Source organism: Sinocyclocheilus anshuiensis, unplaced genomic scaffold, assembly GCF_001515605.1.
Source record: "Sinocyclocheilus anshuiensis isolate Anshui unplaced genomic scaffold, SAMN03320099.WGS_v1.1 scaffold217, whole genome shotgun sequence".
Classification (NCBI taxonomy): Eukaryota; Metazoa; Chordata; class Actinopteri; order Cypriniformes; family Cyprinidae; genus Sinocyclocheilus; species Sinocyclocheilus anshuiensis.
Window position 1 is genome coordinate 239810 of NW_015536538.1, and position 11095 is coordinate 250904.

The 11095-nt window shown below is 34.8% G+C and overlaps 1 pseudogene; it reads left to right on the forward strand.

Annotated features, from left to right (window-relative positions):
• Window positions 1-11095, forward strand: part of LOC107696771 (cyclic AMP-responsive element-binding protein 3-like protein 3-A) — a 37271-nt pseudogene that overhangs the window by 15881 nt on the left and 10295 nt on the right.

Consider the following 11095-nt stretch of genomic DNA (forward strand, 5'->3'; position numbering starts at 1 on the left):
CAGCATTTAAAGGTCATTTTGCTGACTGACATCACAAAGCTGATGAGTATTTTGGTTCTGATGTGTGAATGGTATCCTGAAGGTAATAAAACAGAACGCCGTGGCTTGTATGAACTGCATATTTGTGTATTTACCAAGTCAATCTGGTAACTTTACAGTAATTTACGAGGTTTAATGTGTGAAAGCAATTTAGGATGTGACTTGCATTTGTTTTTGTTTCCCCATTTCCTTCAACTTCTCATCTTTCCTCTATATCTCAGGCTTATTCTGGGATTGAACTCCTAGACCTGCTCCTGGAGCCCCATAAGGTCCCTCATATGGAGAGCAATAGTGACCATGGCAACCCCTTGTGGTCAATCACAGATCAAAGTGTGAGTGAACTGCATCTGATCTCTGTGACCTGAGTTTGTGATAAATCGCAAGACAACTTTCCTTTAACTCGGTTAATGAATGAGACACCCTGAAAGGCTTCCTGTAAACACAGTGACAGCATATTACGTGCCTGACCCAAATTTATCTGTCAACTTGTGTGTGTGTGTGTGTGTGTGTTTGTGTCTGATATGACACTGTTGTGTGTGTGTGTGTGTATAAATCAAAACCTAGTGCGTATGCACAGCCTTTTAAGACATCATAGGCACCATCCAGATGCAAAAGCTTAATATTTATATATTAAAGATTTTTAAAAATGTTTTAGAAGTCTCTTATGTTGACCGAGGCTGAATTTTTTTGATGAACAATAAAGTAAAAAACAGTAATATTGTGAAATATTGTTACCATTTAAAACAACTGTTTCTATTTTAATATTTCTTAAAATGTAATTTATTCCTGTGATTCTAAGCTGCATTTTCAGCATCCTTACTCCAGTATTCAGTGTCACGTGATCTTCAGAAATCCTTCTAATATGCTGATTACAAAAACAAAAAATGTACTTACCTCAAACTTTTGAATGGTATTTTTTAACTGTTTAAAACTGATATTTCATTGCATCAGGAGTGTTTTCATATTTTAATTTCCCTTGAAATGTGCTGTTACATCCATTACCGCGGGAAGTAGGGGTGCTGGGGGTGCTGCAGCACCCCCTGGAGTGTAGCCCACGAAAAAATGGGGGTGCTGGGGGTGCGGTGTTAAAAATAAATGAATGAACAATATGTAATACAAAATAAATAATATTCATTTTATTAATTAGTATATTCATTAAAATTCATTGAAAAAAGTAGCCTATGCCTATAATGACAAGAAGCAACAGTTAAATATGAGTTAAGTTGAATCAAATTGACTGTGAACGTCGTTTCAACTGATTAAACGTATTAAACTGACTTAAAAATCATTTGTTGCCATGATTTTTGGATTATATTATAACCTGTAACATGTCTCTGCCGTACCCAAATTAAGAATTAACAACAATTTCTACAGACAGCAGAGAAAGAGCGAGAGCGTCTACCTCAGCAGCAACAAATCTCGAATTCTCACATCTGTAGCGCTTATTCTTATCTTTAACGTTAGGTCTTTCCTATTCTTGAAACAAAATTAATTCTTAAGGTTGATTCAATATTACTCTTAATTGTGGAAGCTAAAGCGCGCTGCAGGGCATGGAGGTGCCAGCACAATCACTTGCATTTTATTTTTAATAACAGCGGAAACTTAAAAATACGCCGTCATGTTTGCTCATAAAGGTAAGAGTATACATCATTCGGAACTGCAAAGGGCCTACTTGTATTTGTGTGCAATCACAATATAAACAAAACCTTGTGCTTTTGTAAAATAAGGAAAACAAACAGGATGCGCTTTCTGTCCTCTTGGTCTTGAGCAGGAGCGCTTCACCGACATGATAAATATATATAGAGAATGCTTTAAATGACTATTTTAAAACTAAATAATTCAAATCGAAAACAAAAACTCTTTCATTATGTAATCGGTAAAGATGCATTTCTCTCTAAAGGCACATCCAATGAGGATGGCTAGTCAGGTTCGTCAAATTAATTTTTGCAACATTGACTCAGAAAACATTAGTTTATTAACAAATAATTCAAATATCCCCTCACTATTTTTGACTTTTTTTGTTTGTTTTTTTATTTTATTATAATTTTTTTGTTTGTTTGTTTGTTTTTTGGGCTGATGTGCCAAAATTGTGTTTGCATTCAGTAGCCTATACGGCAGCATTTTTGTGCCATGTTTAAAAATAACTAAATAAATCAAATGAATGTCATAATATTTTAAGAATAAAGTTAAGATTAAGATAATAAAATCATGTTATATAATGTGAAAATTCCACCCATAGGCCTACTCCTCCAAAAAAAGAAAAAATCTGTGGCATTCGTCATTCTTTTGACTCTTTTTTAAAACTCTGATTGATCGATTCATGAGACATTCGTTTGTATTAAGTTGTTCTGATTTTTTTTCAACATGCATTCACATATTCATGTTTATTTCGTGCTGCAAATATTAAAGAAGAAAATATAATTGATTCATATGCTTTAAATGCATGCTTATGGCTCATTATTATTAATCGAAAAAAACAACAACAAAAAAAAAACATTAAACTTTGAACTTTTATTAACAAAACAAATAAGGATATGTTTTACTCGTGTTTAACACAAATAAATAACCTATGGATTTCCCCTCAGGCTTCCTTAAAACGTTGTAGTTTGTGATTTATTATCTTATTAATTAAAACACATCAGCCATAAAATAGTACAATGGCAAATTCGCATATATTAAACATCTACCTTGCATTGACAAAATGAATAAGATCGATATAGCCGTTGAAACCCAAATAAATAAGGTATTTTCCCTAATTTAAACGAATGCTTAGTTTGTGGTTCATTGTTATTTTTTTAATGAAAACCCAGCAACAAAGACACTCACTTATAGGCTATTAAACGAATAAATGAACGTTTTATTAACAAAAGTTGCGCTTTGGATCCGCCATCATATAGTGTCAGTCTTCTCGCATCACTCCTGTCACGTGACCGCCCCCTCCCGTTTTATTTCTCAGGGCCCCCAGCTCAAAATACGTTCCCGCGGCTATGGTTACATCAGGGAAATTGATGAATGTCATAGTTGGTTGGGTTAATTTGTTAAAGCTGCCATTAGTACATACTAACAAGTGTGCAAAGCAATATTGGGGACAGGCAGAAAACATGTACTACTGTCTATTTTCAAATTTCAATAGTTTTGAACGTTTCCGTATTTAATGACTAAGATTAAGAATTTCATTAAGCAAGCTGACAAAGTGCAACTGTGAAAAACATTTGTATTTGTTAAAAAAAAACATGACAACAATATTTAAATCAAAATATATATTCAAAATTATATATAAATTGTATATTTATTTGTTTCAAAATATACACCACAAATAAGTAAATGTAACAAATTATCATTTACTTCAGAGACACAAAAGGCAATGCATACAATGACTCATCTGAAATATTGTCATGTGTGTGTTTTTGTTTGTGCATCATGGGTGTGTATGTTTTTCTGCTATGAGGCAGGTGTGTGCATTTATCGTCTACGTGTGAGATAATTGTTTTATGTATATTGTGTAAATATATATCTAGATATAAAACAATGTTCTTAGGAGCAATTTGACGCAGCTGTGTGCATTTATCATCTATGTATGAGTCACATTACAGTTTGTGTGATTACTTTCTATTTGTGTTCCTGCAGATTCTGTGTCATGGTGAAGGCGTTGTTGATAACTTCCTGGACTCCCTGTTGCAAGCGTCAGATGGCGTGTCACAGCCCTGCTCTCCTCTCTGGGTCCCCTCACCCTCTGACAGTGGAATCAGCGACGACACCCACGCTGACCACCTGGACAGCCCGCCGCTGCCCACCAGTCCGCTTTTTGACACTGTCTTCCTCCCTCAGCATCCTCATCTTCTTCCTCAGCATCTTCAGCAGCAAGACGCACCTGTCACAAACACAGAGCCTGATATCTCCATTGATCTGGGTGAGATTTCACTCTTCAAACAGTTACTAACCATAAAAAAAACACGTTGTAACTTGAAACTTGAACTGAAAAAAAAAATAAAAATTAAACTTACTATATTCCAGCTAGTTCAAAGGCAACATTTCTCAATTTTGTTTAGCTTAACTTTAAAGTAACTGAAATAAAAATGAATAAAAACTATGTGAACATAGTTAAAAAAGAAAAATGAATAAAATGACAACAACACAACAAAATGACTAAAATTTTAACAAATTAAAATAAAATCAGAAAATATGATATAAATTATATTAAAATAACACTGCCACACAGAAGCCCAGAATTATTATTATTATTATTTTTTGAAAACATCAACAATCTTTATGTAAATATGTATTAAAATAGGTTAATTAGGGTAACCATACACTAGAATTTATGCTAAGAAATCAACTCGGTAAGAAAACAGAAAAAAAAAGTTTTCTCTTCAGGTACATATTGTTCAAGTGTACTAACCTCTCTAGGCCATACTGATGCTCACTTCACAAAGTAATTTTCTGTAATAAACCTGCAGGTAAACATACAAACATTTTATTGATCTCGGTTAACCTGGGATTCATGGATCTTGATTAACTGGTATTGACTTGCTTCAAAATGTCCGAAATAAGGCTAAATTGCAAGCTATCTCAAATAATGTGGGGATTGGCTGAATTTCCACTTATTCTTTCAATCATAAAAACCTGTAGGGTCTGCAAAATCATCAGAACACACAATAGACTCTCAAAGCTTTCAGAGTTTTCAGAGGCCTGAGTAAATGCAGTGAAGAATCACTAACCTGAACAGAGTTCAAAATGAATACACTTATAATTCTAAGACAGGCAGGAGAAGCCTGTGATCTTCCAGAGGAAGCAGACTGTAATAACTGATCGGAGTTTTACTTACTGCTTCACCGCAGCAGAGGTTCTGCCACTAATGCAGGTCTGAGGTCAACGAAACTCACTAATTCAGTAATTGCAAAAGCTGAAAATGTGATTTTAAAACCGATGACATATTTCAGATTCAATCAGAAAAGATGCAAATGTCGTCACACTGTTCAATCTTCTGCATTCAAATGTGGTTTTCAAATGTCTTTCTGTTGTACAATCACATTACAAACACCCTATCAACCAAATATCAACTAGGAATGCACAGATACTGGATTTCTCAGCCAATACTGATATTTGGCTGATACCAACAGAATCTCTCCCAACTAATGCTGTAAACCATTTAAAATTAGTTAAAATTAACAACAAAACTATTATTTAATATACATAATAATCACAATCAAAATGTTTGTACATACAAATCAATTGCACATAAATTAGCCTAATTTTTAGAAAATCTTTTCTTCATGACAGATTTAATCAAACATAGGCTACATTTATAATTAACAGTAAATAAGCTCCCTCTAGTGTTTTTTATAGCTAACCAACAAACTGTGAAAACTTGATAACTTTCCTGAGGTGAAAGCAACGTTAAGTGGCATATTGTTCCCCAGCTGTTTTATTGACGTCTTTCTTTTGGTTGAAACGCTGATTGATCGATTACATTAAACGTGATACATTTCGGTAAGTTGTGCTGTTTCTTTCAACATACCTTCTGATGTTCATGTTCACGCTGTAACTTGTGCTACCAAACACCCAAAACACCTTAGCAACTGCATAGCAATGCCCTGAAACTACCCAGTGGTGCGTTTCCCAAAAGCAACTATGGTCACATGTTCCATCGTTACCAATAGAGTTCAATGGAACTTGCGAAATAGTAATGTGTAATGTGCTAACAACCATCAGAACATCTTAGCAACCATCTAGTAACACCCAAGAACAGTAGCAACCATGTATAAATGTGATAAGAACACCTTAGCAACACCTTAGAAAGCACCAGAACACCACTCAGCAGTGTACTAACAAGCACTCAGAAAATGAAAGATCTATGTTGTCTGTTGGTCTTCAGACATAGTGTGATGTAAATGCATTCTGTGTGTGTGTGTGTGTGTGTGTGTGTGTGTGTGTTGTGTGCGCAGCAGATTGGGACGCCTGTCTGTTCTCTGAAGGTCTGACAGACTCTCAGTGCACATCAGCAGTGCTGAGAACTCAACCAGCCACCGTTTACCAGCTCACCGTGAAAGACCTGCTGCTCTCCAACATCGGAGAAGCTGTGAGTACTGCGAGAACACAAACAGACATCATGTAGTGTATGTGACTCAACTGTTCTGCTGTGACATTCAGTGTGAAACATACAGCTAGTGTGACATCCACACGGATGCTAATGACAACCGGCTCTATAGAGGAGAGACAGAGAGAGCAGCGGAGATGTCAGGTTTCATACTGGAAAACAGGAGATGTGGAAGAACTCAGGAAGAAATACATGACAGAGAAAAAGAAAAAGCTCTCTTCCAACAACTAGTCAGATACCTAGACAAAGTAAATTGCAAAGAAAAAGCAAGTAACACTTTGAATTATACATTACATTTTTAAAGACTAAAGTAGTATTTTACAGTGTACTAAATTTAGATTTTGGCTAAAATCAAGGGCTTCACATGCATTCTTCAATAAGGCATTCCCAGAATGCATTGCAACAAGCAGTTGCCACAAAAAACATATGATTCAGCAATAGTGACAGGAAAGATATTTATGCTTTCTATGTAAAGACTTCTGTTTCTGCTGTTCTTTTGAACTTTCTATTTATCAAAATATGTATCACGGTTTCCACAGAAATATTAAGCAGCACAACTGTTTTCAACATTGATAATAATCAGAAATGTTTCTTGAGCAGCAAATCAACATATTAGAATGATTTCTGATCATTCAGATCATGTGACACTGAAGACTGGAGTAATGATGCTGAAAATTCAGCTTTGATCACAGCAATAAATTACATTTGATAATATATATCAATAAAAACAGTTATTTTAAATTGCAATAATATTTCACAATATCACTGTTTTTACTGTATTTTGATCAAATAAACACAGCTTTGGTGAGCATAAGACTTTTTTCTTAATTATTCCAAACTTCTGTCTGCACATATCAAATTAAATACTAAAAAGAACAGATGAAAAACAATAAAAAAATTGAATGCTTTACCCAATAGTTATGTGCTAAAGATGTTAAAATCAACATATTTTCAAAAACAAGTAGTCCAGGGCTTGCCTAAATGCCCAGCTGACTAATCAATCTTAAGGATGCCCAGTCTCAGGCTGACCTGATATGCACTTCTTAAGGTTCTGAAGCTTATTTACATAAGGTGTGTTCAGTTACAGCTAGAACGAGTGCCATGTGCAGTGGATTGCAACAGAATGCAGGTGTCCCGAGAGCATTTAAAAAAGCTTTTAGCTTAAAAACTCAAGGATAGGATGCTAATAGCCAAAATGCACCCTAATAACCAAAGACAAATTTGAAGACACAACATATAGAGCAAATCTGAAAGCATGCAAACTGTGAACTGATGTTATCAGTGAGCTGATTTATGTAATGCTATTAAAATATATATATTTAAAAAAAAAATGGAATGGAACATTGCTACATGTAGCCTTTAAAAGTTGAACTTTTATCTTCACACAAATACATAATGAGGTATGATGCAACAGCACATGTCGTATGTGTATAGACCACCAATTAAACAATAGTTCAAGACCGCATTATGTAAGAATGCATTCTTAGAAAGGAGCCTGTCTAGACGATAAACAGCGAGGCAGTTAATAGTGTTTTTTGAACAGATAAAAACATGTTTAGAATGGAGTGGGCTATGTGTTCAATCAAACAGCTCTTCCTGTAGCGCACTGGTAATGACTATGACCTGTAAACAATCCCGGGCAACATAAGAGCTGTTAGTGCATTTCACAATGCTTTAATACCACCACAGATGCTGGCTCAGTGTTTGGCTTGCTGCTGCATTGAGCCATTGATTTATGTTATGTACGCTGAAAAACAACAACAAGTGAGCAGATGTATTTGTGCAGCACTTTTCTGAATTCCTGAGTCTGAAAGGATTTTGTTGTCATTATGCAATGCAGTGCATTGGTACTTGAGACTAAATAGAGTGTCCTCGTTTGGCGCTTTGCAGCTCTGTCTAGTAATATCCTTGGCTGCTCTCAAAAGAAATAATTATAACACATGCTATAAAAATTTGAAAGAACATGAAACAAAATGTGTTTCTATGTCTAGTCGAAACCCTCCACCCAGCAAGAACTGATTCTCAATGAAGATGAGAAGAAACTTTTAGCCAAGGAAGGAGTCAGTCTTCCCAGTCAACTGCCACTTGACAAGGTATGTTGAACACTTTGACCATGTCCTCTATCCGAAACTCTGCCATAACTAGCTAACCAGCCAAACCGTTTAAGAAAAGTCATATTTGCAAGCTAATGCAAATTAAAGCTAACAGCATTAAAATAATAGTTCACAGAAAAAAGGAAAATTTGCTAAAAGTATTTACTCACCCTTATTTAAGATGTAGATGAGTTTGTTTCTTCATCACAACAGATTTGGAAAAATGTAGCATTCCATCACTTGCTCACCAATGGATCCTCTGCAGTGAATGGGTGCCGTCAGAATGAGAGTCCACACAGCTGATAAAAACATCACAATAATCCACAAGTAATCCACACCACTCCAGTCCATCAATTAATGTCTTGTGAAGCAAAAAGCTACATGTTTGTAAAAAACAAATCTATCATTAAGGTGTTTCTCCAGTCAAAATGTAATCTCATCTGAATCAGGAGAGAAATATGCACAGTTCAAGCACCGTTTACAAGCCAAAACAGGTTTAAACATATATGGGGGTGAATTTTGATGTGAGAGACAACAGGAGATGGATGGATAATGGACTTATATTTTGGACACAATTGATGTCTAAAATTGAAAATGCCTTAATGATGGTTTTGTTTTTTTTACAAACATGCAGCTTTTCACTTAAGATATGAATTGATGGACTGGAGTCATGTGAAGCACTTGTGGATTACTGTGATGTTTTTGATCTCATGATCCTGACTGGTCTTTATTAAAAGGATGAGACTTATTCTGCCATATTTTGCATTGCACTTTCTCCCATTCGTAGTGATAAGAGTGCACCGTCTTGGTATATATAAAATCTTTAAGGTATAACGCATCTTTCATACCCATGGTGATGGTGTCATAACATCACATGACCACTTGTAATATCATCACAGTAACAACCTTTCCATGTCCTACACATGTCATTACGTCGTGTTTCTATATTTACTGCTGGAAGCCTGATCAGACATCAGCAGAAAGGAAAGAGGCTTTTACAGAGGCTGAGATGAATGAAGTCAGTGATGAAAGGCACCTCTCTTTCAGCCGCAGAGGTTTTTCCCTCTGAGTAATGGATAATGACAAGATTACACTGATTTGATTTGACTCACGTGCTGCCTGAGGTTTCAGACCTAATAAAATCTGTATCAAAATAAATGTCTGAAATGTTAGCCCTCTCATTTCAAAATGAATTCATGTTAATATTTTGTCTGGCCTGTTCTCTCTTGACTTTTTTAGTACGAAGAGAAGATTTTGAAGAAGATTCGGAGGAAAATCCGCAACAAGCAGTCAGCGCAGGAGAGCTGCAAGAAAAAGAAGGAATATATAGATGGACTGGAGAGCAGGTGATTATACACATGCATATATACATACATCAAAAGAACAAATTACATAATACGCATATATACATATATATACACACACACATAGCTGTTCAAAAGTTAGGATTGGGCTGTTTAAATTAATTAATTATGCATTAAACTGATCAAAAGTGACAGAAAAGATATTTATGCTTTCTATGTAAAGACTTCTGTTTCTGCTGTTCTTTTGAACTTTCGATTTATCAAAATGTGTATCATGGTTTCCACAGAAATATTAAGCAGCACAACTGTTTTCAACATTGATAATAATCAGAAATGTTTATTGGGCAGCAAATCAACATATTATAATGATTTCTGATCATTCAGATCAAGTGACACTGAAGACTGGAGTAATGATGCTGAAAATTCAGCTTTGATCACAGGAATAAATTACATTTGAACACATATTCATATAGAAAACAGTTATTTTAAACAGTAATAATATTTCACAATTTTACTGTTTTTACTGTATTTTTGATTAAATCAACTCAGATTAAAAAATAAAATAAAAAAAAAAGTTAAATCTTACCGGCCCCAAGTCTTTGAATGGTAATTTCTATTGTGAACTGCTTTACAGTATGTACCTGACTTGCATACAATAAAAGCACTCACCTCAGATGTCCTGTTTGTGGTACAAGTAAACAGTCTGACTGAATGAATGAATATGACATCAAAGAAAAACTCATTACTAAGTAAACTTGCAGTAAAGTTTAAATTGAGGTCGAAAGTCATTAAGAATCCAGGCTCGAATTTATCTTAACTTAGGATCAAAGGAATCGAATATCCTCCGAGAGGCTGGAGAAATTATTTAGAACACACTGCTGCACAAATTTCGGGCATGAAATTGCCCTTTAAGGAAGAGCCCGTGGGTTTATCTGTCCAAAGGACAAACTCATTTCACAGCCAGCGTTGCAATCACTAAAAGCACCACAGCCATCTTGCTGTTTTTAATTCACACATTCACAAATCAGTCGTGTGAATGTCACTGTCTGATGCTAACAAACACCTGTGGGATTGTACTGACCTCAAAGAAAACATCTAGTTTTTGATTTGACAATAAAAAAGATATATATATATATATACATTACCGTTCAAAAGTCTGGGATCAGAATGATTTTTTAATGTTTTTTAAAGGAGTTTCTTATGCTCATCAAGGCTGCATTTATTTGATTAAAAATACAGGAAAAAATTTAATATTGTGAAATATTATTACGATGTAAAATAACGTTTTTCTATTTTAATATACATTAAAATCGAATTTATTCCTGTGATGCAAAGCTGAATTTTCAGCATCATTACCCCAGTCCCCCATTCCCCCAGAAATAATTCTAATATGCTGATTTATTATCAGTGCTGGAAACTGCTGTGCTGCTTAATATTTTTTTGGAACCTGTGATACTTTTTTTCAGGATTCTTTGATGAATAAAAAGTTAAAAAGAAGAGCATTTATTTAAAATAGAAATATTTTCTAACAATATACACTACAGTTCAAAAGTTTGGGGTCA